Source organism: Salmo trutta, unplaced genomic scaffold (assembly GCF_901001165.1).
Source record: "Salmo trutta unplaced genomic scaffold, fSalTru1.1, whole genome shotgun sequence".
NCBI classification, from domain to species: Eukaryota; Metazoa; Chordata; class Actinopteri; order Salmoniformes; family Salmonidae; genus Salmo; species Salmo trutta.
In genome coordinates, this window is record NW_021822850.1 from 1 (window position 1) to 25,000 (window position 25,000).

The 25,000-nt window shown below is 43.0% G+C and overlaps 61 non-coding genes and 1 pseudogene across 61 annotated transcripts; all 62 read right to left on the minus strand.

Annotated features, from left to right (window-relative positions):
- Positions 1-61: 61 nt before the first annotated feature.
- Positions 62-180, minus strand: LOC115185563 (5S ribosomal RNA). Its single transcript, XR_003875202.1, has one exon. It is a non-coding gene; the product is annotated as a 5S ribosomal RNA (ribosomal RNA).
- Positions 181-340: 160 nt separating this feature from the next.
- On the minus strand, positions 341-459 carry LOC115185705 (5S ribosomal RNA). Its single transcript, XR_003875338.1, has one exon. It is a non-coding gene; the product is annotated as a 5S ribosomal RNA (ribosomal RNA).
- Positions 460-620: 161 nt separating this feature from the next.
- On the minus strand, positions 621-739 carry LOC115185575 (5S ribosomal RNA). Its single transcript, XR_003875214.1, has one exon. It is a non-coding gene; the product is annotated as a 5S ribosomal RNA (ribosomal RNA).
- A 161-nt stretch (positions 740-900) lies between these two features.
- LOC115185587 (5S ribosomal RNA) lies at positions 901-1,019 on the minus strand. The gene has a single exon (XR_003875225.1). It is a non-coding gene; the product is annotated as a 5S ribosomal RNA (ribosomal RNA).
- A 161-nt stretch (positions 1,020-1,180) lies between these two features.
- Positions 1,181-1,299, minus strand: LOC115185598 (5S ribosomal RNA). Its single transcript, XR_003875236.1, has one exon. It is a non-coding gene; the product is annotated as a 5S ribosomal RNA (ribosomal RNA).
- A 161-nt stretch (positions 1,300-1,460) lies between these two features.
- LOC115185609 (5S ribosomal RNA) lies at positions 1,461-1,579 on the minus strand. Its single transcript, XR_003875247.1, has one exon. It is a non-coding gene; the product is annotated as a 5S ribosomal RNA (ribosomal RNA).
- Positions 1,580-1,988: 409 nt separating this feature from the next.
- Positions 1,989-2,107, minus strand: LOC115185620 (5S ribosomal RNA). The gene has a single exon (XR_003875258.1). It is a non-coding gene; the product is annotated as a 5S ribosomal RNA (ribosomal RNA).
- A 410-nt stretch (positions 2,108-2,517) lies between these two features.
- LOC115185632 (5S ribosomal RNA) lies at positions 2,518-2,636 on the minus strand. Its single transcript, XR_003875269.1, has one exon. It is a non-coding gene; the product is annotated as a 5S ribosomal RNA (ribosomal RNA).
- A 161-nt stretch (positions 2,637-2,797) lies between these two features.
- On the minus strand, positions 2,798-2,916 carry LOC115185643 (5S ribosomal RNA). Its single transcript, XR_003875280.1, has one exon. It is a non-coding gene; the product is annotated as a 5S ribosomal RNA (ribosomal RNA).
- A 161-nt stretch (positions 2,917-3,077) lies between these two features.
- Positions 3,078-3,196, minus strand: LOC115185656 (5S ribosomal RNA). The gene has a single exon (XR_003875292.1). It is a non-coding gene; the product is annotated as a 5S ribosomal RNA (ribosomal RNA).
- A 161-nt stretch (positions 3,197-3,357) lies between these two features.
- Positions 3,358-3,476, minus strand: LOC115185668 (5S ribosomal RNA). Its single transcript, XR_003875303.1, has one exon. It is a non-coding gene; the product is annotated as a 5S ribosomal RNA (ribosomal RNA).
- A 161-nt stretch (positions 3,477-3,637) lies between these two features.
- Positions 3,638-3,756, minus strand: LOC115185679 (5S ribosomal RNA). The gene has a single exon (XR_003875314.1). It is a non-coding gene; the product is annotated as a 5S ribosomal RNA (ribosomal RNA).
- A 161-nt stretch (positions 3,757-3,917) lies between these two features.
- LOC115185691 (5S ribosomal RNA) lies at positions 3,918-4,036 on the minus strand. Its single transcript, XR_003875325.1, has one exon. It is a non-coding gene; the product is annotated as a 5S ribosomal RNA (ribosomal RNA).
- Positions 4,037-4,445: 409 nt separating this feature from the next.
- On the minus strand, positions 4,446-4,564 carry LOC115185703 (5S ribosomal RNA). Its single transcript, XR_003875336.1, has one exon. It is a non-coding gene; the product is annotated as a 5S ribosomal RNA (ribosomal RNA).
- Positions 4,565-4,725: 161 nt separating this feature from the next.
- Positions 4,726-4,844, minus strand: LOC115185715 (5S ribosomal RNA). The gene has a single exon (XR_003875347.1). It is a non-coding gene; the product is annotated as a 5S ribosomal RNA (ribosomal RNA).
- A 161-nt stretch (positions 4,845-5,005) lies between these two features.
- LOC115185726 (5S ribosomal RNA) lies at positions 5,006-5,124 on the minus strand. The gene has a single exon (XR_003875358.1). It is a non-coding gene; the product is annotated as a 5S ribosomal RNA (ribosomal RNA).
- A 161-nt stretch (positions 5,125-5,285) lies between these two features.
- Positions 5,286-5,404, minus strand: LOC115185737 (5S ribosomal RNA). Its single transcript, XR_003875369.1, has one exon. It is a non-coding gene; the product is annotated as a 5S ribosomal RNA (ribosomal RNA).
- Positions 5,405-5,565: 161 nt separating this feature from the next.
- Positions 5,566-5,684, minus strand: LOC115185749 (5S ribosomal RNA). The gene has a single exon (XR_003875371.1). It is a non-coding gene; the product is annotated as a 5S ribosomal RNA (ribosomal RNA).
- A 161-nt stretch (positions 5,685-5,845) lies between these two features.
- Positions 5,846-5,964, minus strand: LOC115185761 (5S ribosomal RNA). The gene has a single exon (XR_003875372.1). It is a non-coding gene; the product is annotated as a 5S ribosomal RNA (ribosomal RNA).
- A 161-nt stretch (positions 5,965-6,125) lies between these two features.
- On the minus strand, positions 6,126-6,244 carry LOC115185689 (5S ribosomal RNA). The gene has a single exon (XR_003875323.1). It is a non-coding gene; the product is annotated as a 5S ribosomal RNA (ribosomal RNA).
- A 161-nt stretch (positions 6,245-6,405) lies between these two features.
- On the minus strand, positions 6,406-6,524 carry LOC115185768 (5S ribosomal RNA). Its single transcript, XR_003875374.1, has one exon. It is a non-coding gene; the product is annotated as a 5S ribosomal RNA (ribosomal RNA).
- Positions 6,525-6,685: 161 nt separating this feature from the next.
- On the minus strand, positions 6,686-6,804 carry LOC115185769 (5S ribosomal RNA). Its single transcript, XR_003875375.1, has one exon. It is a non-coding gene; the product is annotated as a 5S ribosomal RNA (ribosomal RNA).
- A 161-nt stretch (positions 6,805-6,965) lies between these two features.
- On the minus strand, positions 6,966-7,084 carry LOC115185770 (5S ribosomal RNA). The gene has a single exon (XR_003875376.1). It is a non-coding gene; the product is annotated as a 5S ribosomal RNA (ribosomal RNA).
- A 161-nt stretch (positions 7,085-7,245) lies between these two features.
- LOC115185771 (5S ribosomal RNA) lies at positions 7,246-7,364 on the minus strand. The gene has a single exon (XR_003875377.1). It is a non-coding gene; the product is annotated as a 5S ribosomal RNA (ribosomal RNA).
- A 161-nt stretch (positions 7,365-7,525) lies between these two features.
- Positions 7,526-7,644, minus strand: LOC115185773 (5S ribosomal RNA). The gene has a single exon (XR_003875378.1). It is a non-coding gene; the product is annotated as a 5S ribosomal RNA (ribosomal RNA).
- Positions 7,645-7,805: 161 nt separating this feature from the next.
- On the minus strand, positions 7,806-7,924 carry LOC115185774 (5S ribosomal RNA). Its single transcript, XR_003875379.1, has one exon. It is a non-coding gene; the product is annotated as a 5S ribosomal RNA (ribosomal RNA).
- Positions 7,925-8,085: 161 nt separating this feature from the next.
- On the minus strand, positions 8,086-8,204 carry LOC115185775 (5S ribosomal RNA). The gene has a single exon (XR_003875380.1). It is a non-coding gene; the product is annotated as a 5S ribosomal RNA (ribosomal RNA).
- A 161-nt stretch (positions 8,205-8,365) lies between these two features.
- Positions 8,366-8,484, minus strand: LOC115185776 (5S ribosomal RNA). Its single transcript, XR_003875381.1, has one exon. It is a non-coding gene; the product is annotated as a 5S ribosomal RNA (ribosomal RNA).
- A 409-nt stretch (positions 8,485-8,893) lies between these two features.
- Positions 8,894-9,012, minus strand: LOC115185777 (5S ribosomal RNA). Its single transcript, XR_003875382.1, has one exon. It is a non-coding gene; the product is annotated as a 5S ribosomal RNA (ribosomal RNA).
- A 161-nt stretch (positions 9,013-9,173) lies between these two features.
- On the minus strand, positions 9,174-9,292 carry LOC115185778 (5S ribosomal RNA). Its single transcript, XR_003875383.1, has one exon. It is a non-coding gene; the product is annotated as a 5S ribosomal RNA (ribosomal RNA).
- Positions 9,293-9,453: 161 nt separating this feature from the next.
- Positions 9,454-9,572, minus strand: LOC115185780 (5S ribosomal RNA). The gene has a single exon (XR_003875385.1). It is a non-coding gene; the product is annotated as a 5S ribosomal RNA (ribosomal RNA).
- Positions 9,573-9,733: 161 nt separating this feature from the next.
- Positions 9,734-9,852, minus strand: LOC115185781 (5S ribosomal RNA). Its single transcript, XR_003875386.1, has one exon. It is a non-coding gene; the product is annotated as a 5S ribosomal RNA (ribosomal RNA).
- Positions 9,853-10,013: 161 nt separating this feature from the next.
- Positions 10,014-10,132, minus strand: LOC115185782 (5S ribosomal RNA). The gene has a single exon (XR_003875387.1). It is a non-coding gene; the product is annotated as a 5S ribosomal RNA (ribosomal RNA).
- A 409-nt stretch (positions 10,133-10,541) lies between these two features.
- LOC115185783 (5S ribosomal RNA) lies at positions 10,542-10,660 on the minus strand. The gene has a single exon (XR_003875388.1). It is a non-coding gene; the product is annotated as a 5S ribosomal RNA (ribosomal RNA).
- A 161-nt stretch (positions 10,661-10,821) lies between these two features.
- On the minus strand, positions 10,822-10,940 carry LOC115185784 (5S ribosomal RNA). The gene has a single exon (XR_003875389.1). It is a non-coding gene; the product is annotated as a 5S ribosomal RNA (ribosomal RNA).
- A 161-nt stretch (positions 10,941-11,101) lies between these two features.
- LOC115185785 (5S ribosomal RNA) lies at positions 11,102-11,220 on the minus strand. The gene has a single exon (XR_003875390.1). It is a non-coding gene; the product is annotated as a 5S ribosomal RNA (ribosomal RNA).
- A 161-nt stretch (positions 11,221-11,381) lies between these two features.
- On the minus strand, positions 11,382-11,500 carry LOC115185786 (5S ribosomal RNA). The gene has a single exon (XR_003875391.1). It is a non-coding gene; the product is annotated as a 5S ribosomal RNA (ribosomal RNA).
- A 161-nt stretch (positions 11,501-11,661) lies between these two features.
- On the minus strand, positions 11,662-11,780 carry LOC115185787 (5S ribosomal RNA). The gene has a single exon (XR_003875392.1). It is a non-coding gene; the product is annotated as a 5S ribosomal RNA (ribosomal RNA).
- Positions 11,781-11,941: 161 nt separating this feature from the next.
- On the minus strand, positions 11,942-12,060 carry LOC115185788 (5S ribosomal RNA). Its single transcript, XR_003875393.1, has one exon. It is a non-coding gene; the product is annotated as a 5S ribosomal RNA (ribosomal RNA).
- A 161-nt stretch (positions 12,061-12,221) lies between these two features.
- On the minus strand, positions 12,222-12,340 carry LOC115185789 (5S ribosomal RNA). The gene has a single exon (XR_003875394.1). It is a non-coding gene; the product is annotated as a 5S ribosomal RNA (ribosomal RNA).
- A 161-nt stretch (positions 12,341-12,501) lies between these two features.
- On the minus strand, positions 12,502-12,620 carry LOC115185791 (5S ribosomal RNA). The gene has a single exon (XR_003875396.1). It is a non-coding gene; the product is annotated as a 5S ribosomal RNA (ribosomal RNA).
- A 161-nt stretch (positions 12,621-12,781) lies between these two features.
- LOC115185792 (5S ribosomal RNA) lies at positions 12,782-12,900 on the minus strand. Its single transcript, XR_003875397.1, has one exon. It is a non-coding gene; the product is annotated as a 5S ribosomal RNA (ribosomal RNA).
- A 161-nt stretch (positions 12,901-13,061) lies between these two features.
- LOC115185793 (5S ribosomal RNA) lies at positions 13,062-13,180 on the minus strand. The gene has a single exon (XR_003875398.1). It is a non-coding gene; the product is annotated as a 5S ribosomal RNA (ribosomal RNA).
- A 161-nt stretch (positions 13,181-13,341) lies between these two features.
- On the minus strand, positions 13,342-13,460 carry LOC115185794 (5S ribosomal RNA). The gene has a single exon (XR_003875399.1). It is a non-coding gene; the product is annotated as a 5S ribosomal RNA (ribosomal RNA).
- Positions 13,461-13,621: 161 nt separating this feature from the next.
- On the minus strand, positions 13,622-13,740 carry LOC115185795 (5S ribosomal RNA). The gene has a single exon (XR_003875400.1). It is a non-coding gene; the product is annotated as a 5S ribosomal RNA (ribosomal RNA).
- A 161-nt stretch (positions 13,741-13,901) lies between these two features.
- LOC115185535 (5S ribosomal RNA) lies at positions 13,902-14,020 on the minus strand. The gene has a single exon (XR_003875174.1). It is a non-coding gene; the product is annotated as a 5S ribosomal RNA (ribosomal RNA).
- A 161-nt stretch (positions 14,021-14,181) lies between these two features.
- Positions 14,182-14,300, minus strand: LOC115185536 (5S ribosomal RNA). The gene has a single exon (XR_003875175.1). It is a non-coding gene; the product is annotated as a 5S ribosomal RNA (ribosomal RNA).
- Positions 14,301-14,461: 161 nt separating this feature from the next.
- LOC115185537 (5S ribosomal RNA) lies at positions 14,462-14,580 on the minus strand. The gene has a single exon (XR_003875176.1). It is a non-coding gene; the product is annotated as a 5S ribosomal RNA (ribosomal RNA).
- Positions 14,581-14,741: 161 nt separating this feature from the next.
- On the minus strand, positions 14,742-14,860 carry LOC115185538 (5S ribosomal RNA). The gene has a single exon (XR_003875177.1). It is a non-coding gene; the product is annotated as a 5S ribosomal RNA (ribosomal RNA).
- Positions 14,861-15,021: 161 nt separating this feature from the next.
- LOC115185539 (5S ribosomal RNA) lies at positions 15,022-15,140 on the minus strand. The gene has a single exon (XR_003875178.1). It is a non-coding gene; the product is annotated as a 5S ribosomal RNA (ribosomal RNA).
- A 161-nt stretch (positions 15,141-15,301) lies between these two features.
- LOC115185541 (5S ribosomal RNA) lies at positions 15,302-15,420 on the minus strand. Its single transcript, XR_003875180.1, has one exon. It is a non-coding gene; the product is annotated as a 5S ribosomal RNA (ribosomal RNA).
- Positions 15,421-15,581: 161 nt separating this feature from the next.
- Positions 15,582-15,700, minus strand: LOC115185542 (5S ribosomal RNA). The gene has a single exon (XR_003875181.1). It is a non-coding gene; the product is annotated as a 5S ribosomal RNA (ribosomal RNA).
- Positions 15,701-15,861: 161 nt separating this feature from the next.
- Positions 15,862-15,980, minus strand: LOC115185543 (5S ribosomal RNA). The gene has a single exon (XR_003875182.1). It is a non-coding gene; the product is annotated as a 5S ribosomal RNA (ribosomal RNA).
- Positions 15,981-16,141: 161 nt separating this feature from the next.
- Positions 16,142-16,260, minus strand: LOC115185544 (5S ribosomal RNA). Its single transcript, XR_003875183.1, has one exon. It is a non-coding gene; the product is annotated as a 5S ribosomal RNA (ribosomal RNA).
- Positions 16,261-16,421: 161 nt separating this feature from the next.
- On the minus strand, positions 16,422-16,540 carry LOC115185545 (5S ribosomal RNA). The gene has a single exon (XR_003875184.1). It is a non-coding gene; the product is annotated as a 5S ribosomal RNA (ribosomal RNA).
- Positions 16,541-16,701: 161 nt separating this feature from the next.
- LOC115185546 (5S ribosomal RNA) lies at positions 16,702-16,820 on the minus strand. Its single transcript, XR_003875185.1, has one exon. It is a non-coding gene; the product is annotated as a 5S ribosomal RNA (ribosomal RNA).
- Positions 16,821-16,981: 161 nt separating this feature from the next.
- Positions 16,982-17,090, minus strand: LOC115185754 (uncharacterized; annotated as a pseudogene).
- A 409-nt stretch (positions 17,091-17,499) lies between these two features.
- Positions 17,500-17,618, minus strand: LOC115185642 (5S ribosomal RNA). Its single transcript, XR_003875279.1, has one exon. It is a non-coding gene; the product is annotated as a 5S ribosomal RNA (ribosomal RNA).
- Positions 17,619-17,780: 162 nt separating this feature from the next.
- LOC115185547 (5S ribosomal RNA) lies at positions 17,781-17,899 on the minus strand. The gene has a single exon (XR_003875186.1). It is a non-coding gene; the product is annotated as a 5S ribosomal RNA (ribosomal RNA).
- A 161-nt stretch (positions 17,900-18,060) lies between these two features.
- LOC115185548 (5S ribosomal RNA) lies at positions 18,061-18,179 on the minus strand. Its single transcript, XR_003875187.1, has one exon. It is a non-coding gene; the product is annotated as a 5S ribosomal RNA (ribosomal RNA).
- A 161-nt stretch (positions 18,180-18,340) lies between these two features.
- Positions 18,341-18,459, minus strand: LOC115185549 (5S ribosomal RNA). The gene has a single exon (XR_003875188.1). It is a non-coding gene; the product is annotated as a 5S ribosomal RNA (ribosomal RNA).
- Positions 18,460-18,620: 161 nt separating this feature from the next.
- LOC115185550 (5S ribosomal RNA) lies at positions 18,621-18,739 on the minus strand. The gene has a single exon (XR_003875189.1). It is a non-coding gene; the product is annotated as a 5S ribosomal RNA (ribosomal RNA).
- Between the last annotated feature and the right edge of the window lie 6,261 nt (positions 18,740-25,000).

A 25,000-nucleotide genomic window follows, 5' to 3' on the forward strand; every position in this document is an offset into this window, starting at 1 on the left:
TGCTTACTACAAGGCAGTGTTGCTGATGAAATAGTGTAAGAGCACACCCTCGTGGACAAAAAGCTTACAGCACCTGGTATTCCCAGGCGGTCTCCCATCCAAGTACTAACCAGGCCCGACCCTGCTTAGCTTCCGAGATCAGACGAGATCGGGCGTACCCAGGCTGGTATGGCCGTAAACGATAAACAATCTCTTGGTACAACATATATAGTCAAAGTGAGTCTGATAAACAGACTGCATTTTGCAGCAGGAAGCTGCATTTAGTCAATTCATCATTAATGCTTACTACAAGGCAGTGTTGCTGATGAAATAGTGTAAGAGCACACCCTCGTGGACAAAAAGCTTACAGCACCTGGTATTCCCAGGCAGCCTCCCATCCAAGTACTAACCAGGCCCGACCCTGCTTAGCTTCCGAGATCAGACGAGATCGGGCGTACCCAGGCTGGTATGGCCGTAAACGATAAACAATCTCTTGGTACAACATATATAGTCAAAGTGAGTCTGATAAACAGACTGCATTTTGCAGCAGGAAGCTGCATTTAGTCAATTCATCATTAAATGCTTACTACAAGGCAGTGTTGCTGATGAAATAGTGTAAGAGCACACCCTCGTGGACAAAAAGCTTACAGCACCTGGTATTCCCAGGCGGTCTCCCATCCAAGTACTAACCAGGCCCGACCCTGCTTAGCTTCCGAGATCAGACGAGATCGGGCGTACCCAGGCTGGTATGGCCGTAAACGATAAACAATCTCTTGGTACAACATATATAGTCAAAGTGAGTCTGATAAACAGACTGCATTTTGCAGCAGGAAGCTGCATTTAGTCAATTCATCATTAAATGCTTACTACAAGGCAGTGTTGCTGATGAAATAGTGTAAGAGCACACCCTCGTGGACAAAAAGCTTACAGCACCTGGTATTCCCAGGCGGTCTCCCATCCAAGTACTAACCAGGCCCGACCCTGCTTAGCTTCCGAGATCAGACGAGATCGGGCGTACCCAGGCTGGTATGGCCGTAAACGATAAACAATCTCTTGGTACAACATATATAGTCAAAGTGAGTCTGATAAACAGACTGCATTTTGCAGCAGGAAGCTGCATTTAGTCAATTCATCATTAAATGCTTACTACAAGGCAGTGTTGCTGATGAAATAGTGTAAGAGCACACCCTCGTGGACAAAAAGCTTACAGCACCTGGTATTCCCAGGCGGTCTCCCATCCAAGTACTAACCAGGCCCGACCCTGCTTAGCTTCCGAGATCAGACGAGATCGGGCGTACCCAGGCTGGTATGGCCGTAAACGATAAACAATCTCTTGGTACAACATATATAGTCAAAGTGAGTCTGATAAACAGACTGCATTTTGCAGCAGGAAGCTGCATTTAGTCAATTCATCATTAAATGCTTACTACAAGGCAGTGTTGCTGATGAAATAGTGTAAGAGCACACCCTCGTGGACAAAAAGCTTACAGCACCTGGTATTCCCAGGCGGTCTCCCATCCAAGTACTAACCAGGCCCGACCCTGCTTAGCTTCCGAGATCAGACGAGATCGGGCGTACCCAGGCTGGTATGGCCGTAAACGATAAACAATCTCTTGGTACAACATATATAGTCAAAGTGAGTCTGATAAACAGACATTGCATTTTCACCAATTAGATAAGCAGCTTGAACTTTGTGTCACTGAAAAAGTAGAAGAAATTACAAACACTGTAGCCATCACTTTATAGCACAGGTAGTTGGATAAAATACAAACTTTATTTCTTTTCATCATTTGAACAGGGTAAGGGAGCACAAAGCACACACAAGCTGCATTCAGCAACAATATTATTATTTGTCTTATAAATACAAGGCAGATGCTAACTGACAACACACGGAACTTTGATCCTATTAAAAAGGCAGGAAGCTGCATTTAGTCAATTCATCATTAAATGCTTACTACAATGCAGTGTTGCTGATGAAATAGTGTAAGAGCACACCCTCGTGGACAAAAAGCTTACAGCACCTGGTATTCCCAGGCGGTCTCCCATCCAAGTACTAACCAGGCCCGACCCTGCTTAGCTTCCGAGATCAGACGAGATCGGGCGTACCCAGGCTGGTATGGCCGTAAACAAAAAAACAATCTCTTGGTACAACATATATAGTCAAAGTGAGTCTGATAAACAGACATTGCATTTTCACCAATTAGATAAGCAGCTTGAACTTTGTGTCACTGAAAAAGTAGAAGAAATTACAAACACTGTAGCCGTCACTTTATAGCACAGGTAGTTGGATAAAATACAAACTTTATTTCTTTTCATCATTTGAACAGGGTAAGGGAGCACAAAGCACACACAAGCTGCATTCAGCAACAATGTTATTATTTGTCTTATAAATACAAGGCAGATGCTAACTGACAACACACGGAACTTTGATCCTATTAAAAAGGCAGGAAGCTGCATTTAGTCAATTCATCATTAAATGCTTACTACAATGCAGTGTTGCTGATGAAATAGTGTAAGAGCACACCCTCGTGGACAAAAAGCTTACAGCACCTGGTATTCCCAGGCGGTCTCCCATCCAAGTACTAACCAGGCCCGACCCTGCTTAGCTTCCGAGATCAGACGAGATCGGGCGTACCCAGGCTGGTATGGCCGTAAACGATAAACAATCTCTTGGTACAACATATATAGTCAAAGTGAGTCTGATAAACAGACTGCATTTTGCAGCAGGAAGCTGCATTTAGTCAATTCATCATTAAATGCTTACTACAAGGCAGTGTTGCTGATGAAATAGTGTAAGAGCACACCCTCGTGGACAAAAAGCTTACAGCACCTGGTATTCCCAGGCGGTCTCCCATCCAAGTACTAACCAGGCCCGACCCTGCTTAGCTTCCGAGATCAGACGAGATCGGGCGTACCCAGGCTGGTATGGCCGTAAACGATAAACAATCTCTTGGTACAACATATATAGTCAAAGTGAGTCTGATAAACAGACTGCATTTTGCAGCAGGAAGCTGCATTTAGTCAATTCATCATTAAATGCTTACTACAAGGCAGTGTTGCTGATGAAATAGTGTAAGAGCACACCCTCGTGGACAAAAAGCTTACAGCACCTGGTATTCCCAGGCGGTCTCCCATCCAAGTACTAACCAGGCCCGACCCTGCTTAGCTTCCGAGATCAGACGAGATCGGGCGTACCCAGGCTGGTATGGCCGTAAACGATAAACAATCTCTTGGTACAACATATATAGTCAAAGTGAGTCTGATAAACAGACTGCATTTTGCAGCAGGAAGCTGCATTTAGTCAATTCATCATTAAATGCTTACTACAAGGCAGTGTTGCTGATGAAATAGTGTAAGAGCACACCCTCGTGGACAAAAAGCTTACAGCACCTGGTATTCCCAGGCGGTCTCCCATCCAAGTACTAACCAGGCCCGACCCTGCTTAGCTTCCGAGATCAGACGAGATCGGGCGTACCCAGGCTGGTATGGCCGTAAACGATAAACAATCTCTTGGTACAACATATATAGTCAAAGTGAGTCTGATAAACAGACTGCATTTTGCAGCAGGAAGCTGCATTTAGTCAATTCATCATTAAATGCTTACTACAAGGCAGTGTTGCTGATGAAATAGTGTAAGAGCACACCCTCGTGGACAAAAAGCTTACAGCACCTGGTATTCCCAGGCGGTCTCCCATCCAAGTACTAACCAGGCCCGACCCTGCTTAGCTTCCGAGATCAGACGAGATCGGGCGTACCCAGGCTGGTATGGCCGTAAACGATAAACAATCTCTTGGTACAACATATATAGTCAAAGTGAGTCTGATAAACAGACTGCATTTTGCAGCAGGAAGCTGCATTTAGTCAATTCATCATTAAATGCTTACTACAAGGCAGTGTTGCTGATGAAATAGTGTAAGAGCACACCCTCGTGGACAAAAAGCTTACAGCACCTGGTATTCCCAGGCGGTCTCCCATCCAAGTACTAACCAGGCCCGACCCTGCTTAGCTTCCGAGATCAGACGAGATCGGGCGTACCCAGGCTGGTATGGCCGTAAACGATAAACAATCTCTTGGTACAACATATATAGTCAAAGTGAGTCTGATAAACAGACATTGCATTTTCACCAATTAGATAAGCAGCTTGAACTTTGTGTCACTGAAAAAGTAGAAGAAATTACAAACACTGTAGCCATCACTTTATAGCACAGGTAGTTGGATAAAATACAAACTTTATTTCTTTTCATCATTTGAACAGGGTAAGGGAGCACAAAGCACACACAAGCTGCATTCAGCAACAATATTATTATTTGTCTTATAAATACAAGGCAGATGCTAACTGACAACACACGGAACTTTGATCCTATTAAAAAGGCAGGAAGCTGCATTTAGTCAATTCATCATTAAATGCTTACTACAATGCAGTGTTGCTGATGAAATAGTGTAAGAGCACACCCTCGTGGACAAAAAGCTTACAGCACCTGGTATTCCCAGGCGGTCTCCCATCCAAGTACTAACCAGGCCCGACCCTGCTTAGCTTCCGAGATCAGACGAGATCGGGCGTACCCAGGCTGGTATGGCCGTAAACGATAAACAATCTCTTGGTACAACATATATAGTCAAAGTGAGTCTGATAAACAGACTGCATTTTGCAGCAGGAAGCTGCATTTAGTCAATTCATCATTAAATGCTTACTACAAGGCAGTGTTGCTGATGAAATAGTGTAAGAGCACACCCTCGTGGACAAAAAGCTTACAGCACCTGGTATTCCCAGGCGGTCTCCCATCCAAGTACTAACCAGGCCCGACCCTGCTTAGCTTCCGAGATCAGACGAGATCGGGCGTACCCAGGCTGGTATGGCCGTAAACGATAAACAATCTCTTGGTACAACATATATAGTCAAAGTGAGTCTGATAAACAGACTGCATTTTGCAGCAGGAAGCTGCATTTAGTCAATTCATCATTAAATGCTTACTACAAGGCAGTGTTGCTGATGAAATAGTGTAAGAGCACACCCTCGTGGACAAAAAGCTTACAGCACCTGGTATTCCCAGGCGGTCTCCCATCCAAGTACTAACCAGGCCCGACCCTGCTTAGCTTCCGAGATCAGACGAGATCGGGCGTACCCAGGCTGGTATGGCCGTAAACGATAAACAATCTCTTGGTACAACATATATAGTCAAAGTGAGTCTGATAAACAGACTGCATTTTGCAGCAGGAAGCTGCATTTAGTCAATTCATCATTAAATGCTTACTACAAGGCAGTGTTGCTGATGAAATAGTGTAAGAGCACACCCTCGTGGACAAAAAGCTTACAGCACCTGGTATTCCCAGGCGGTCTCCCATCCAAGTACTAACCAGGCCCGACCCTGCTTAGCTTCCGAGATCAGACGAGATCGGGCGTACCCAGGCTGGTATGGCCGTAAACGATAAACAATCTCTTGGTACAACATATATAGTCAAAGTGAGTCTGATAAACAGACTGCATTTTGCAGCAGGAAGCTGCATTTAGTCAATTCATCTTTAAATGCTTACTACAAGGCAGTGTTGCTGATGAAATAGTGTAAGAGCACACCCTCGTGGACAAAAAGCTTACAGCACCTGGTATTCCCAGGCGGTCTCCCATCCAAGTACTAACCAGGCCCGACCCTGCTTAGCTTCCGAGATCAGACGAGATCGGGCGTACCCAGGCTGGTATGGCCGTAAACGATAAACAATCTCTTGGTACAACATATATAGTCAAAGTGAGTCTGATAAACAGACTGCATTTTGCAGCAGGAAGCTGCATTTAGTCAATTCATCATTAAATGCTTACTACAAGGCAGTGTTGCTGATGAAATAGTGTAAGAGCACACCCTCGTGGACAAAAAGCTTACAGCACCTGGTATTCCCAGGCGGTCTCCCATCCAAGTACTAACCAGGCCCGACCCTGCTTAGCTTCCGAGATCAGACGAGATCGGGCGTACCCAGGCTGGTATGGCCGTAAACGATAAACAATCTCTTGGTACAACATATATAGTCAAAGTGAGTCTGATAAACAGACTGCATTTTGCAGCAGGAAGCTGCATTTAGTCAATTCATCATTAAATGCTTACTACAAGGCAGTGTTGCTGATGAAATAGTGTAAGAGCACACCCTCGTGGACAAAAAGCTTACAGCACCTGGTATTCCCAGGCGGTCTCCCATCCAAGTACTAACCAGGCCCGACCCTGCTTAGCTTCCGAGATCAGACGAGATCTGGCGTACCCAGGCTGGTATGGCCGTAAACGATAAACAATCTCTTGGTACAACATATATAGTCAAAGTGAGTCTGATAAACAGACTGCATTTTGCAGCAGGAAGCTGCATTTAGTCAATTCATCATTAAATGCTTACTACAAGGCAGTGTTGCTGATGAAATAGTGTAAGAGCACACCCTCGTGGACAAAAAGCTTACAGCACCTGGTATTCCCAGGCGGTCTCCCATCCAAGTACTAACCAGGCCCGACCCTGCTTAGCTTCCGAGATCAGACGAGATCGGGCGTACCCAGGCTGGTATGGCCGTAAACGATAAACAATCTCTTGGTACAACATATATAGTCAAAGTGAGTCTGATAAACAGACTGCATTTTGCAGCAGGAAGCTGCATTTAGTCAATTCATCATTAAATGCTTACTACAAGGCAGTGTTGCTGATGAAATAGTGTAAGAGCACACCCTCGTGGTCAAAAAGCTTACAGCACCTGGTATTCCCAGGCGGTCTCCCATCCAAGTACTAACCAGGCCCGACCCTGCTTAGCTTCCGAGATCAGACGAGATCGGGCGTACCCAGGCTGGTATGGCCGTAAACGATAAACAATCTCTTGGTACAACATATATAGTCAAAGTGAGTCTGATAAACAGACTGCATTTTGCAGCAGGAAGCTGCATTTAGTCAATTCATCATTAAATGCTTACTACAAGGCAGTGTTGCTGATGAAATAGTGTAAGAGCACACCCTCGTGGACAAAAAGCTTACAGCACCTGGTATTCCCAGGCGGTCTCCCATCCAAGTACTAACCAGGCCCGACCCTGCTTAGCTTCCGAGATCAGACGAGATCGGGCGTACCCAGGCTGGTATGGCCGTAAACGATAAACAATCTCTTGGTACAACATATATAGTCAAAGTGAGTCTGATAAACAGACTGCATTTTGCAGCAGGAAGCTGCATTTAGTCAATTCATCATTAAATGCTTACTACAAGGCAGTGTTGCTGATGAAATAGTGTAAGAGCACACCCTCGTGGACAAAAAGCTTACAGCACCTGGTATTCCCAGGCGGTCTCCCATCCAAGTACTAACCAGGCCCGACCCTGCTTAGCTTCCGAGATCAGACGAGATCGGGCGTACCCAGGCTGGTATGGCCGTAAACGATAAACAATCTCTTGGTACAACATATATAGTCAAAGTGAGTCTGATAAACAGACTGCATTTTGCAGCAGGAAGCTGCATTTAGTCAATTCATCATTAAATGCTTACTACAAGGCAGTGTTGCTGATGAAATAGTGTAAGAGCACACCCTCGTGGACAAAAAGCTTACAGCACCTGGTATTCCCAGGCGGTCTCCCATCCAAGTACTAACCAGGCCCGACCCTGCTTAGCTTCCGAGATCAGACGAGATCGGGCGTACCCAGGCTGGTATGGCCGTAAACGATAAACAATCTCTTGGTACAACATATATAGTCAAAGTGAGTCTGATAAACAGACTGCATTTTGCAGCAGGAAGCTGCATTTAGTCAATTCATCATTAAATGCTTACTACAAGGCAGTGTTGCTGATGAAATAGTGTAAGAGCACACCCTCGTGGACAAAAAGCTTACAGCACCTGGTATTCCCAGGCGGTCTCCCATCCAAGTACTAACCAGGCCCGACCCTGCTTAGCTTCCGAGATCAGACGAGATCGGGCGTACCCAGGCTGGTATGGCCGTAAACGATAAACAATCTCTTGGTACAACATATATAGTCAAAGTGAGTCTGATAAACAGACTGCATTTTGCAGCAGGAAGCTGCATTTAGTCAATTCATCATTAAATGCTTACTACAAGGCAGTGTTGCTGATGAAATAGTGTAAGAGCACACCATCGTGGACAAAAAGCTTACAGCACCTGGTATTCCCAGGCGGTCTCCCATCCAAGTACTAACCAGGCCCGACCCTGCTTAGCTTCCGAGATCAGACGAGATCGGGCGTACCCAGGCTGGTATGGCCGTAAACGATAAACAATCTCTTGGTACAACATATATAGTCAAAGTGAGTCTGATAAACAGACTGCATTTTGCAGCAGGAAGCTGCATTTAGTCAATTCATCATTAAATGCTTACTACAAGGCAGTGTTGCTGATGAAATAGTGTAAGAGCACACCCTCGTGGACAAAAAGCTTACAGCACCTGGTATTCCCAGGCGGTCTCCCATCCAAGTACTAACCAGGCCCGACCCTGCTTAGCTTCCGAGATCAGACGAGATCGGGCGTACCCAGGCTGGTATGGCCGTAAACGATAAACAATCTCTTGGTACAACATATATAGTCAAAGTGAGTCTGATAAACAGCCATTGCATTTTCACCAATTAGATAAGCAGCTTGAACTTTGTGTCACTGAAAAAGTAGAAGAAATTACAAACACTGTAGCCATCACTTTATAGCACAGGTAGTTGGATAAAATACAAACTTTATTTCTTTTCATCATTTGAACAGGGTAAGGGAGCACAAAGCACACACAAGCTGCATTCAGCAACAATATTATTATTTGTCTTATAAATACAAGGCAGATGCTAACTGACAACACACGGAACTTTGATCCTATTAAAAAGGCAGGAAGCTGCATTTAGTCAATTCATCATTAAATGCTTACTACAAGGCAGTGTTGCTGATGAAATAGTGTAAGAGCACACCCTCGTGGACAAAAAGCTTACAGCACCTGGTATTCCCAGGCGGTCTCCCATCCAAGTACTAACCAGGCCCGACCCTGCTTAGCTTCCGAGATCAGACGAGATCGGGCGTACCCAGGCTGGTATGGCCGTAAACGATAAACAATCTCTTGGTACAACATATATAGTCAAAGTGAGTCTGATAAACAGACTGCATTTTGCAGCAGGAAGCTGCATTTAGTCAATTCATCATTAAATGCTTACTACAAGGCAGTGTTGCTGATGAAATAGTGTAAGAGCACACCCTCGTGGACAAAAAGCTTACAGCACCTGGTATTCCCAGGCGGTCTCCCATCCAAGTACTAACCAGGCCCGACCCTGCTTAGCTTCCGAGATCAGACGAGATCGGGCGTACCCAGGCTGGTATGGCCGTAAACGATAAACAATCTCTTGGTACAACATATATAGTCAAAGTGAGTCTGATAAACAGACTGCATTTTGCAGCAGGAAGCTGCATTTAGTCAATTCATCATTAAATGCTTACTACAAGGCAGTGTTGCTGATGAAATAGTGTAAGAGCACACCCTCGTGGACAAAAAGCTTACAGCACCTGGTATTCCCAGGCGGTCTCCCATCCAAGTACTAACCAGGCCCGACCCTGCTTAGCTTCCGAGATCAGACGAGATCGGGCGTACCCAGGCTGGTATGGCCGTAAACGATAAACAATCTCTTGGTACAACATATATAGTCAAAGTGAGTCTGATAAACAGACTGCATTTTGCAGCAGGAAGCTGCATTTAGTCAATTCATCATTAAATGCTTACTACAAGGCAGTGTTGCTGATGAAATAGTGTAAGAGCACACCCTCGTGGACAAAAAGCTTACAGCACCTGGTATTCCCAGGCGGTCTCCCATCCAAGTACTAACCAGGCCCGACCCTGCTTAGCTTCCGAGATCAGACGAGATCGGGCGTACCCAGGCTGGTATGGCCGTAAACGATAAACAATCTCTTGGTACAACATATATAGTCAAAGTGAGTCTGATAAACAGACTGCATTTTGCAGCAGGAAGCTGCATTTAGTCAATTCATCATTAAATGCTTACTACAAGGCAGTGTTGCTGATGAAATAGTGTAAGAGCACACCCTCGTGGACAAAAAGCTTACAGCACCTGGTATTCCCAGGCGGTCTCCCATCCAAGTACTAACCAGGCCCGACCCTGCTTAGCTTCCGAGATCAGACGAGATCGGGCGTACCCAGGCTGGTATGGCCGTAAACGAAAAACAATCTCTTGGTACAACATATATAGTCAAAGTGAGTCTGATAAACAGACATTGCATTTTCACCAATTAGATAAGCAGCTTGAACTTTGTGTCACTGAAAAAGTAGAAGAAATTACAAACACTGTAGCCATCACTTTATAGCACAGGTAGTTGGATAAAATACAAACTTTATTTCTTTTCATCATTTGAACAGGGTAAGGGAGCACAAAGCACACACAAGCTGCATTCAGCAACAATATTATTATTTGTCTTATAAATACAAGGCAGATGCTAACTGACAACACACGGAACTTTGATCCTATTAAAAAGGCAGGAAGCTGCATTTAGTCAATTCATCATTAAATGCTTACTACAATGCAGTGTTGCTGATGAAATAGTGTAAGAGCACACCCTCGTGGACAAAAAGCTTACAGCACCTGGTATTCCCAGGCGGTCTCCCATCCAAGTACTAACCAGGCCCGACCCTGCTTAGCTTCCGAGATCAGACGAGATCGGGCGTACCCAGGCTGGTATGGCCGTAAACGATAAACAATCTCTTGGTACAACATATATAGTCAAAGTGAGTCTGATAAACAGACTGCATTTTGCAGCAGGAAGCTGCATTTAGTCAATTCATCATTAAATGCTTACTACAAGGCAGTGTTGCTGATGAAATAGTGTAAGAGCACACCCTCGTGGACAAAAAGCTTACAGCACCTGGTATTCCCAGGCGGTCTCCCATCCAAGTACTAACCAGGCCCGACCCTGCTTAGCTTCCGAGATCAGACGAGATCGGGCGTACCCAGGCTGGTATGGCCGTAAACGATAAACAATCTCTTAGTACAGCATATATAGTCAAAGTGAGTCTGATAAACAGACTGCATTTTGCAGCAGGAAGCTGCATTTAGTCAATTCATCATTAAATGCTTACTACAAGGCAGTGTTGCTGATGAAATAGTGTAAGAGCACACCCTCGTGGACAAAAAGCTTACAGCACCTGGTATTCCCAGGCGGTCTCCCATCCAAGTACTAACCAGGCCCGACCCTGCTTAGCTTCCGAGATCAGACGAGATCGGGCGTACCCAGGCTGGTATGGCCGTAAACGATAAACAATCTCTTGGTACAACATATATAGTCAAAGTGAGTCTGATAAACAGACTGCATTTTGCAGCAGGAAGCTGCATTTAGTCAATTCATCATTAAATGCTTACTACAAGGCAGTGTTGCTGATGAAATAGTGTAAGAGCACACCCTCGTGGACAAAAAGCTTACAGCACCTGGTATTCCCAGGCGGTCTCCCATCCAAGTACTAACCAGGCCCGACCCTGCTTAGCTTCCGAGATCAGACGAGATCGGGCGTACCCAGGCTGGTATGGCCGTAAACGATAAACAATCTCTTGGTACAACATATATAGTCAAAGTGAGTCTGATAAACAGACTGCATTTTGCAGCAGGAAGCTGCATTTAGTCAATTCATCATTAAATGCTTACTACAAGGCAGTGTTGCTGATGAAATAGTGTAAGAGCACACCCTCGTGGACAAAAAGCTTACAGCACCTGGTATTCCCAGGCGGTCTCCCATCCAAGTACTAACCAGGCCCGACCCTGCTTAGCTTCCGAGATCAGACGAGATCGGGCGTACCCAGGCTGGTATGGCCGTAAACGATAAACAATCTCTTGGTACAACATATATAGTCAAAGTGAGTCTGATAAACAGACTGCATTTTGCAGCAGGAAGCTGCATTTAGTCAATTCATCATTAAATGCTTACTACAAGGCAGTGTTGCTGATGAAATAGTGTAAGAGCACACCCTCGTGGACAAAAAGCTTACAGCACCTGGTATTCCCAGGCGGTCTCCCATCCAAGTACTAACCAGGCCCGACCCTGCTTAGCTTCCGAGATCAGACGAGATCGGGCGTACCCAGGCTGGTATGGCCGTAAACGATAAACAATCTCTTGGTACAACATATATAGTCAAAGTGAGTCTGATAAACAGACTGCATTTTGCAGCAGGAAGCTGCATTTAGTCAATTCATCATTAAATGCTTACTACAAGGCAGTGTTGCTGATGAAATAGTGTAAGAGCACACCCTCGTGGACAAAAAGCTTACAGCACCTGGTATTCCCAGGCGGTCTCCCATCCAAGTACTAACCAGGCCCGACCCTGCTTAGCTTCCGAGATCAGACGAGATCGGGCGTACCCAGGCTGGTATGGCCGTAAACGATAAACAATCTCTTGGTACAACATATATAGTCAAAGTGAGTCTGATAAACAGACTGCATTTTGCAGCAGGAAGCTGCATTTAGTCAATTCATCATTAAATGCTTACTACAAGGCAGTGTTGCTGATGAAATAGTGTAAGAGCACACCCTCGTGGACAAAAAGCTTACAGCACCTGGTATTCCCAGGCGGTCTCCCATCCAAGTACTAACCAGGCCCGACCCTGCTTAGCTTCCGAGATCAGACGAGATCGGGCGTACCCAGGCTGGTATGGCCGTAAACGATAAACAATCTCTTGGTACAACATATATAGTCAAAGTGAGTCTGATAAACAGACTGCATTTTGCAGCAGGAAGCTGCATTTAGTCAATTCATCATTAAATGCTTACTACAAGGCAGTGTTGCTGATGAAATAGTGTAAGAGCACACCCTCGTGGACAAAAAGCTTACAGCACCTGGTATTCCCAGGCGGTCTCCCATCCAAGTACTAACCAGGCCCGACCCTGCTTAGCTTCCGAGATCAGACGAGATCGGGCGTACCCAGGCTGGTATGGCCGTAAACGATAAACAATCTCTTGGTACAACATATATAGTCAAAGTGAGTCTGATAAACAGACTGCATTTTGCAGCAGGAAGCTGCATTTAGTCAATTCATCATTAAATGCTTACTACAAGGCAGTGTTGCTGATGAAATAGTGTAAGAGCACACCCTCGTGGACAAAAAGCTTACAGCACCTGGTATTCCCAGGCGGTCTCCCATCCAAGTACTAACCAGGCCCGACCCTGCTTAGCTTCCGAGATCAGACGAGATCGGGCGTACCCAGGCTGGTATGGCCGTAAACGATAAACAATCTCTTGGTACAACATATATAGTCAAAGTGAGTCTGATAAACAGACTGCATTTTGCAGCAGGAAGCTGCATTTAGTCAATTCATCATTAAATGCTTACTACAAGGCAGTGTTGCTGATGAAATAGTGTAAGAGCACACCCTCGTGGACAAAAAGCTTACAGCACCTGGTATTCCCAGGCGGTCTCCCATCCAAGTACTAACCAGGCCCGACCCTGCTTAGCTTCCGAGATCAGACGAGATCGGGCGTACCCAGGCTGGTATGGCCGTAAACGATAAACAATCTCTTGGTACAACATATATAGTCAAAGTGAGTCTGATAAACAGACTGCATTTTGCAGCAGGAAGCTGCATTTAGTCAATTCATCATTAAATGCTTACTACAAGGCAGTGTTGCTGATGAAATAGTGTAAGAGCACACCCTCGTGGACAAAAAGCTTACAGCACCTGGTATTCCCAGGCGGTCTCCCATCCAAGTACTAACCAGGCCCGACCCTGCTTAGCTTCCGAGATCAGACGAGATCGGGCGTACCCAGGCTGGTATGGCCGTAAACGATAAACAATCTCTTGGTACAACATATATAGTCAAAGTGAGTCTGATAAACAGACTGCATTTTGCAGCAGGAAGCTGCATTTAGTCAATTCATCATTAAATGCTTACTACAAGGCAGTGTTGCTGATGAAATAGTGTAAGAGCACACCCTCGTGGACAAAAAGCTTACAGCACCTGGTATTCCCAGGCGGTCTCCCATCCAAGTACTAACCAGGCCCGACCCTGCTTAGCTTCCGAGATCAGACGAGATCGGGCGTACCCAGGCTGGTATGGCCGTAAACGATAAACATTCTCTTGGTACAACATATATAGTCAAAGTGAGTCTGATAAACAGACTGCATTTTGCAGCAGGAAGCTGCATTTAGTCAATTCATCATTAAATGCTTACTACAAGGCAGTGTTGCTGATGAAATAGTGTAAGAGCACACCCTCGTGGACAAAAAGCTTACAGCACCTGGTATTCCCAGGCGGTCTCCCATCCAAGTACTAACCAGGCCCGACCCTGCTTAGCTTCCGAGATCAGACGAGATCGGGCGTACCCAGGCTGGTATGGCCGTAAACGATAAACAATCTCTTGGTACAACATATATAGTCAAAGTGAGTCTGATAAACAGACTGCATTTTGCAGCAGGAAGCTGCATTTAGTCAATTCATCATTAAATGCTTACTACAAGGCAGTGTTGCTGATGAAATAGTGTAAGAGCACACCCTCGTGGACAAAAAGCTTACAGCACCTGGTATTCCCAGGCGGTCTCCCATCCAAGTACTAACCAGGCCCGACCCTGCTTAGCTTCCGAGATCAGACGAGATCGGGCGTACCCAGGCTGGTATGGCCGTAAACGATAAACAATCTCTTGGTACAACATATATAGTCAAAGTGAGTCTGATAAACAGACTGCATTTTGCAGCAGGAAGCTGCATTTAGTCAATTCATCATTAAATGCTTACTACAAGGCAGTGTTGCTGATGAAATAGTGTAAGAGCACACCCTCGTGGACAAAAAGCTTACAGCACCTGGTATTCCCAGGCGGTCTCCCATCCAAGTACTAACCAGGCCCGACCCTGCTTAGCTTCCGAGATCAGACGAGATCGGGCGTACCCAGGCTGGTATGGCCGTAAACGATAAACAATCTCTTGGTACAACATATATAGTCAAAGTGAGTCTGATAAACAGACTGCATTTTGCAGCAGGAAGCTGCATTTAGTCAATTCATCATTAAATGCTTACTACAAGGCAGTGTTGCTGATGAAATAGTGTAAGAGCACACCCTCGTGGACAAAAAGCTTACAGCACCTGGTATTCCCAGGCGGTCTCCCATCCAAGTACTAACCAGGCCCGACCCTGCTTAGCTTCCGAGATCAGACGAGATCGGGCGTACCCAGGCTGGTATGGCCGTAAACGATAAACAATCTCTTGGTACAACATATATAGTCAAAGTGAGTCTGATAAACAGACTGCATTTTGCAGCAGGAAGCTGCATTTAGTCAATTCATCATTAAATGCTTACTACAAGGCAGTGTTGCTGATGAAATAGTGTAAGAGCACACCCTCGTGGACAAAAAGCTTACAGCACCTGGTATTCCCAGGCGGTCTCCCATCCAAGTACTAACCAGGCCCGACCCTGCTTAGCTTCCGAGATCAGACGAGATCGGGCGTACCCAGGCTGGTATGGCCGTAAACGATAAACAATCTCTTGGTACAACATATATAGTCAAAGTGAGTCTGATAAACAGACTGCATTTTGCAGCAGGAAGCTGCATTTAGTCAATTCATCATTAAATGCTTACTACAAGGCAGTGTTGCTGATGAAATAGTGTAAGAGCACACCCTCGTGGACAAAAAGCTTACAGCACCTGGTATTCCCAGGCGGTCTCCCATCCAAGTACTAACCAGGCCCGACCCTGCTTAGCTTCCGAGATCAGACGAGATCGGGCGTACCCAGGCTGGTATGGCCGTAAACGATAAACAATCTCTTGGTACAACATATATAGTCAAAGTGAGTCTGATAAACAGACTGCATTTTGCAGCAGGAAGCTGCATTTAGTCAATTCATCATTAAATGCTTACTACAAGGCAGTGTTGCTGATGAAATAGTGTAAGAGCACACCCTCGTGGACAAAAAGCTTACAGCACCTGGTATTCCCAGGCGGTCTCCCATCCAAGTACTAACCAGGCCCGACCCTGCTTAGCTTCCGAGATCAGACGAGATCGGGCGTACCCAGGCTGGTATGGCCGTAAACGATAAACAATCTCTTGGTACAACATATATAGTCAAAGTGAGTCTGATAAACAGACTGCATTTTGCAGCAGGAAGCTGCATTTAGTCAATTCATCATTAAATGCTTACTACAAGGCAGTGTTGCTGATGAAATAGTGTAAGAGCACACCCTCGTGGACAAAAAGCTTACAGCACCTGGTATTCCCAGGCGGTCTCCCATCCAAGTACTAACCAGGCCCGACCCTGCTTAGCTTCCGAGATCAGACGAGATCGGGCGTACCCAGGCTGGTATGGCCGTAAACGATAAACAATCTCTTGGTACAACATATATAGTCAAAGTGAGTCTGATAAACAGACTGCATTTTGCAGCAGGAAGCTGCATTTAGTCAATTCATCATTAAATGCTTACTACAAGGCAGTGTTGCTGATGAAATAGTGTAAGAGCACACCCTCGTGGACAAAAAGCTTACAGCACCTGGTATTCCCAGGCGGTCTCCCATCCAAGTACTAACCAGGCCCGACCCTGCTTAGCTTCCGAGATCAGACGAGATCGGGCGTACCCAGGCTGGTATGGCCGTAAACGATAAACAATCTCTTGGTACAACATATATAGTCAAAGTGAGTCTGATAAACAGACTGCATTTTGCAGCAGGAAGCTGCATTTAGTCAATTCATCATTAAATGCTTACTACAAGGCAGTGTTGCTGATGAAATAGTGTAAGAGCACACCCTCGTGGACAAAAAGCTTACAGCACCTGGTATTCCCAGGCGGTCTCCCATCCAAGTACTAACCAGGCCCGACCCTGCTTAGCTTCCGAGATCAGACGAGATCGGGCGTACCCAGGCTGGTATGGCCGTAAACAATAAACAATCTCTTGGTACAACATATATAGTCAAAGTGAGTCTGATAAACAGACTGCATTTTGCAGCAGGAAGCTGCATTTAGTCAATTCATCATTAAATGCTTACTACAAGGCAGTGTTGCTGATGAAATAGTGTAAGAGCACACCCTCGTGGACAAAAAGCTTACAGCACCTGGTATTCCCAGGCGGTCTCCCATCCAAGTACTAACCAGGCCCGACCCTGCTTAGCTTCCGAGATCAGGCGTACCCAGGCTGGTATGGCCGTAAACAAAAAATAATCTCTTGGTACAACATATATAGTCAAAGTGAGTCTGATAAACAGACATTGCATTTTCACCAATTAGATAAGCAGCTTGAACTTTGTGTCACTGAAAAAGTAGAAGAAATTACAAACACTGTAGCCATCACTTTATAGCACAGGTAGTTGGATAAAATACAAACTTTATTTCTTTTCATCATTTGAACAGGGTAAGGGAGCACAAAGCACACACAAGCTGCATTCAGCAACAATATTATTATTTGTCTTATAAATACAAGGCAGATGCTAACTGACAACACACGGAACTTTGATCCTATTAAAAAGGCAGGAAGCTGCATTTAGTCAATTCATCATTAAATGCTTACTACAATGCAGTGTTGCTGATGAAATAGTGTGAGAGCACACCCTCGTGGACAAAAAGCTTACAGCACCTGGTATTCCCAGGCGGTCTCCCATCCAAGTACTAACCAGGCCCGACCCTGCTTAGCTTCCGAGATCAGACGAGATCGGGCGTACCCAGGCTGGTATGGCCATAAACGATAAACAATCTCTTGGTACAACATATATAGTCAAAGTGAGTCTGATAAACAGACTGCATTTTGCAGCACGGAAGCTGCATTTAGTCAATTCATCATTAAATGCTTACTACAAGGCAGTGTTGCTGATGAAATAGTGTAAGAGCACACCCTCGTGGACAAAAAGCTTACAGCACCTGGTATTCCCAGGCGGTCTCCCATCCAAGTACTAACCAGGCCCGACCCTGCTTAGCTTCCGAGATCAGACGAGATCGGGCGTACCCAGGCTGGTATGGCCGTAAACGATAAACAATCTCTTGGTACAACATATATAGTCAAAGTGAGTCTGATAAACAGACTGCATTTTGCAGCAGGAAGCTGCATTTAGTCAATTCATCATTAAATGCTTACTACAAGGCAGTGTTGCTGATGAAATAGTGTAAGAGCACACCCTCGTGGACAAAAAGCTTACAGCACCTGGTATTCCCAGGCGGTCTCCCATCCAAGTACTAACCAGGCCCGACCCTGCTTAGCTTCCGAGATCAGACGAGATCGGGCGTACCCAGGCTGGTATGGCCGTAAACGATAAACAATCTCTTGGTACAACATATATAGTCAAAGTGAGTCTGATAAACAGACTGCATTTTGCAGCAGGAAGCTGCATTTAGTCAATTCATCATTAAATGCTTACTACAAGGCAGTGTTGCTGATGAAATAGTGTAAGAGCACACCCTCGTGGACAAAAAGCTTACAGCACCTGGTATTCCCAGGCGGTCTCCCATCCAAGTACTAACCAGGCCCGACCCTGCTTAGCTTCCGAGATCAGACGAGATCGGGCGTACCCAGGCTGGTATGGCCGTAAACGATAAACAATCTCTTGGTACAACATATATAGTCAAAGTGAGTCTGATAAACAGACTGCATTTTGCAGCAGGAAGCTGCATTTAGTCAATTCATCATTAAATGCTTACTACAAGGCAGTGTTGCTGATGAAATAGTGTAAGAGCACACCCTCGTGGACAAAAAGCTTACAGCACCTGGTATTCCCAGGCGGTCTCCCATCCAAGTACTAACCAGGCCCGACCCTGCTTAGCTTCCGAGATCAGACGAGATCGGGCGTACCCAGGCTGGTATGGCCGTAAACGATAAAACCATCTCTTGGTACAACATATATAGTCAAAGTGAGTCTGATAAACAGACATTGCATTTTCACCAATTAGATAAGCAGCTTGAACTTTGTGTCACTGAAAAAGTAGAAGAAATTACAAACACTGTAGCCATCACTTTATAGCACAGGTAGTTGGATAAAATACAAACTTTATTTCTTTTCATCATTTGAACAGGGTAAGGGAGCACAAAGCACACACAAGCTGCATTCAGCAACAATATTATTATTTGTCTTATAAATACAAGGCAGATGCTAACTGACAACACACGGAACTTTGATCCTATTAAAAAGGCAGGAAGCTGCATTTAGTCAATTCATCATTAAATGCTTACTACAATGCAGTGTTGCTGATGAAATAGTGTGAGAGCACACCCTCGTGGACAAAAAGCTTACAGCACCTGGTATTCCCAGGCGGTCTCCCATCCAAGTACTAACCAGGCCCGACCCTGCTTAGCTTCCGAGATCAAACGAGATCGGGCGTACCTTTTTTTTTTATCTTTTATTATGAAAAATACATAATATTTACAATATTCAATCAATAATAAAAAAGGATGAACAATTCATCCTTTTACAAATTCAAAAAAGAAAATAAAATAAAACCAATTAAAAACACAATCATTCACTAAAACCAATTAATAATTAAAAACAAGTCTTTCATTTAAATCAATTTCAATAAAAGTACTCCCCCACACAAACAGCTTTTCAAAATTGCATCCACTATATTTATATACTACTTCTATATCTTTCTCTAAAATACTTCTAAATAAAACCTCCACATTCACAATTTTACCTTCATAATGTCCTAGATTCCTTCTTTGTCTTACAGCGTATCTAGCATGACTAAGAACAAAATTCATTAAATTAATATTAGAAACTTTGCTTTTTCCATTTAAACCAAAGAGAAACAACCTCCTCCACTCAACCCCATTAACAATATCTTCTCCCCAATGTTGTACTAAAATCCTCTTTAAAAACTTATGAAACTCTTCCAATCTACTGCATTCAACAAAAAAGTGCATAAAATTTTCCACCCCCGTACCACAAATATCACATTCTCTTTTGATATTTCTATTTATTTGATGTAAAACCATATTCGTAAAAATCCTATTATGTTTCAATTTAAAATCATTGTCTTCACATTCTATAGCATTATATTTTACATTAACATTCTTCCATATTGATTTTACATCTATATTTGTAAACACCCTAGACCACACTTTTTCTGAAGCAGGAGCTTTTGTCTCTTTTAAAATACATTTTCTATAAACCATTTTAACTTTTAAACCTGATAAAACATGTTTCTCCCCATTACTTTCATAGTATAAAACCGGTAAACCCTTAGCTCTCTCAACCACCTCTGTATTTATTAAACGCACCCATTCCTCAGGAATACACCCTAAAATTCTCTTATACATATTTTCTACAGTAGTTTTGCTGATTTCATCATCCACTTCACAAACATTATCATAAATAGCTTGAACAGGAAGAAACCCCGGAATGACCTCATATAAAATGTCCCCAATCTGTCTCATCCCAGCCCTCATAAAATATTTACAAAACACCATCTTATTATTATATTGTATCTTGGGATTTAAAAAAATTGGCTGATTTAAAATATTGTCTAAAATGGTACACTCATAATAAATATTTGGTAAAAACTCCCCCCAAGCCTCAAACACTTCTCTATAAAACAATGGTATATTACCTAACATTTCTTTTTTCATACACATCAATAAAGCATTGTCCCCCATCCTCCCAACCTCCTGCAAATACTCCTTAAAAAATCTTTTCCATCCATAATCTAGTTCACCATATAAATATTTCCGTACCATTTTAACTCTAATTGCTTTTTTCCTCACATTTAAATCCACCAACTTCAAACCCCCCTCCTCATAACCTGCAATCAAAGTTTTAAAAGAAATTTTCACTCCTTTCCCATCCCATAAAAAATCTACTAAAATCTTATTCATTTCAGATAAAACCCATTCTGGTACATCTAAAACATTCATGACATGAATAAAAATTGACATCAGTAAAGAATTTACAACAATTACTTTCCCTTTTAATTTCAAAGCCCTCCCCCTCCACATATTTACCACCTTCCTAACTTTGTTTATAACCCCACTCCATGTTAGATCCCTAGCTTCTTGTTCCTTCACCCCTAAAAACACACCTAACACCTTAAAATAATCATTTACCACCTTAAAAGGAAAAGTCCCCTCATTAATCTTCCCAACATGCATTATTACTGACTTCTCCATATTCACTTTTGCTCCTGAGGCTTTCTCATATACTTTAAAACATTCCATCACCCTTTTAACACTTCCCTCATCTCTAACTGTTATTGTGGTATCGTCTGCATATTGATGAATTAAACTAAAACCTCCTTGCGGAGTCTCTACACAATTTATAAAATGATCTTTTTTAAGGTATGCCGCTAAGGGTTCTACCGATAAAACAAATAATAAAGCTGATAAAGGGCACCCCTGTCTCACTGATCTCTCAAGAATAAAAGAATCTGTTAAAACCCCATTACATTTAACCCTACTTTTAGCCTTTCTATATAATAATTTTATCCATCCTATTATTCTATTTCCAAACCCATATTTTTCTAGTACCCTAAACATAAAATCATGTTCCACCCTGTCAAAAGCTTTATTAAAATCTATACTTAAAACAATTCCCCCTATCTTATCACTATTCATTTTATTTATCACATCTCTAAGTGTATTTATGGTATCTGCTATATCTCTTCCTGGCACACTATAATTTTGTGTAGGTGCTATAATATCATTTAAAACCATCTTCATCCTATTTGCCAGTATCTTAGCTAAAATCTTATAATCTGAGTTTAATAAACTAATTGGCCTATAATTTTCTAGTTTCAATTTGCTCCCCTTATTTTTATATAAAATCGATATCAGCCCTGTCACCATGGAGTCTGAAACATTATTATTATCTTCCATATATTGATATACTTCCAATAAAATCGGTGCTAAAAGACTTTCATACATTTTATAAAACTCTGCAATTAGTCCATCTACTCCAGGACTTTTATTTATTTGTAAACCCTTAATTGCATCTTTCACTTCATCCACTGTTATCTTCCTATCACACATTTGCTTATCCTCAACACCAATTTGCACATCCACACTATTTAAAATCTCTTTTACACACCCCTCATCCACCTCCCCTTTCTTAAATAAATCCTTATAAAAATTCTGTACAGTTTCTAATATCTCAACATAATCATTTACCACTTCACCCTTTACATTCTCAATCTCATTAAAATATGATTTCATCTGTTTAGTTTTCTCTAAACCAAGAAAAAATGACGTACATTTCTCCCCTTCTAAAACATATTTTGCCCTACTTCTAATAATTGCACCCTTACACTTATCTATTTCACATTTGCTCAATTGTACTTTTAAATCTAAAAACCTTTCAATATTATAGTTAGGATCAATATCACATTTCCTCATTTCTTCATTCAGTTTTGTTCTTAAAAAATGTTCTTCTCTTGTCATCCTACTCCTCTTCTTCCTTGCATATCTAATACTAAAAACTTTTATTTTTTCCTTAACATTTTCCCACCACTGACACTTATCATTCCCTTTTTGCTTATCCTCCATTTCATGTTCTATCAAAGATTTAAGTTGTTTCCCGTATTCCTCATCACCTAAATACCCTGCATTCATACACCATATTCCCCCCCCTTTCCTTTCCTTATCTAACCCCACCGAAAATGTTAACCCAGCATGATCACTAAAAGTTGTAAAAATATATTTAATATCTTTCATAAAATTCCTTAACCCTTCATTTACTAAAACCAGATCTATCCGTGTCTGTTTCAATTCCCCTAAAACCACCTGCCTTCTAGAAAATTCTCTCTTGTTCGGATTCTCGTCCCTCCATATATCAATCAAATTATTTTCAAACATCATCTTCCTTAAAACCCCCCTAGATACGTCACTTCTAAAAATAGCTCCCCTTGTCATATCTAGTCTATCCATTTTTACATTAAAATCCCCAACTAAAATACAGTTACCCTTGCACCATTTCCCTAATTCTAAAAATAAATTCCTTCTCTCTATTTCATTATTCGGCGCATAAATATTTATAATTCTAAAAACCCTACTCATATACTCAAAATCTAAAATTAAAATCCTCCCATTATTATCATTATATATCTTCTTCACATTTTCTACTACATCCTTCCTTAATAAAATTGCAACCCCACATGAATTCCCCCTGCCATTGTTTACATAAATAAAATCCCTCCATATTTTTTGTACTTCTAAAACACACATATTATCCCAGTGCGTCTCTTGAATACATAAAATTTCAGAATTCTTCATTTGTACTATTCTATTAAATTTTCCTATTGTTCTCACACCATTTGCATTTATCGACATTATTTTGACCATACTAATAAATAATAAAATTATAAAATATAATTTCATTATGCTCTACCTTTTATCCAGTTTCTTTCCTCTTCCACCCTTTCTCTCCCCCCCTCCCGCTGCTTTCCTCTTCCTGTATCCTCCTGTCGTTCTTTCAAACTTTTCCCCATCATCCGTGTCCGATATCTCCTCCAAGTCCATCTCATCCAGCCAACTTGTCTTCTTTACACCCTCATCCGTCCTGCTCCCCGCGCTCATCGCCGCCTCCAATACAGTCGCCGTGCTCCCCGTGTTCATCGCCGTTTCTGGAATATTCGTTGTGCTCCCCGTGTTCATCGCCGTTTCTGGTATGTTCGTTGTGCTCCCCGTGTTCATACCCGTCTCTGTTATTGTCATTAAATTTAAACCCCTCTCAATTTCTTCACCCCCCGAGGTACTTGTTTGTGCTGTGCTTTCCCCCAAAACCTGTGAGTCCCCCGTGCTTCCCCCCAGTCCACTCCCCCCCTCCTCCTGAAAACTCCATCTTCTTATTTCCGAATCCATGCTGCTCCCAATTTCGTTCATCTTCTGGTCTTCCTTCTTCTCCCTTCTTCCTTCCTCCGTCTCTCCACCCTCCACCACGTCCTCTCCTCCATCTTCTTCTCCTTCTTCCGACAGTACAACTGCTTCCTCGAATAGTACTTGACTCCCCTCTTCAGTCATAACCTCTCCACAGTTGCACTCCGTCAATCTCTTTCTGCATCTGCCACAAAAATTCCTTTCCTTTTCTCCGATACATTCTCTAGCGTAATGGCCTTGATTACCGCACTTAAAGCACTTGAATTCAGGGCAGTCTTTGACTATGTGCCCTGGTTGAATACACAACCGACAAACTCTGACCTGTTTGTCATGAATAACCCTGAAGTATTCAATTCCCTCCAGCGTCTCAATTTTTGTGGAATATGGCAATGATTGGATTTTTTCCGTAAATTTAACTTTACAAAAACGTGTCCCGTCAACCACCTCCGTTCCAGGCCAAACTCTCCTCCTTATCTCCGAGACGGCCGTTACTCCCCAGCTACTCAGCTTGTCCAGTATAACTTTATCTTCTATATATACCGGGAGATTCATAAAAGACACCACCAATTCATTGACATTCACATCTCTCGCCAGAATCCTGGTGTCCTTTATCCTTAAACCGTCCATTAGACGTTCTTTACCTTTTCCGTTTCTCATCGTAATTTCATACTTCTTGTCTCCTTTCATTCGGCATCCCACCACCTCTCCACACGTCTCCTTAATTGCTCTCAGTAATTCCATCGTCGTCACCTTTTCTTCTCCCACCAACTCAATTGCCACCGTGTATTCTTTTCCATATTTCATTCCTCCTTTATTTTCATTATCTTTCCGTTGCGCATTTTCATTGTCCTTGTCCATTCCGTTTGTCGTTGCCATGTTGTCCGTCATTGTAAATCAAAAAATGAAACCGAAAAAAACCTCCCCCAAGCAGCAAAACTGCAGGGGGGGAAAACTAACCAAACTTAAAACTATTCAAATGAAAAAACAAAAAATTATATGTCAAAATCCAAAAAAATAAACAAAAATAGCTCTCGAGCAAACACTCTCAAGCAAACACTCGCTCACAGCTCAATTACTCGCACCTGTCGTCACTTCTCCAATCAGGAATAGCGCCCCCAGGCTGGTATGGCCATAAACGATAAACAATCTCTTGGTACAACATATATAGTCAAAGTGAGTCTGATAAACAGACATTGCATTTTCACCAATTAGATAAGCAGCTTGAACTTTGTGTCACTGAAAAAAGTAGAAGAAATTACAAACACTGTAGCCATCA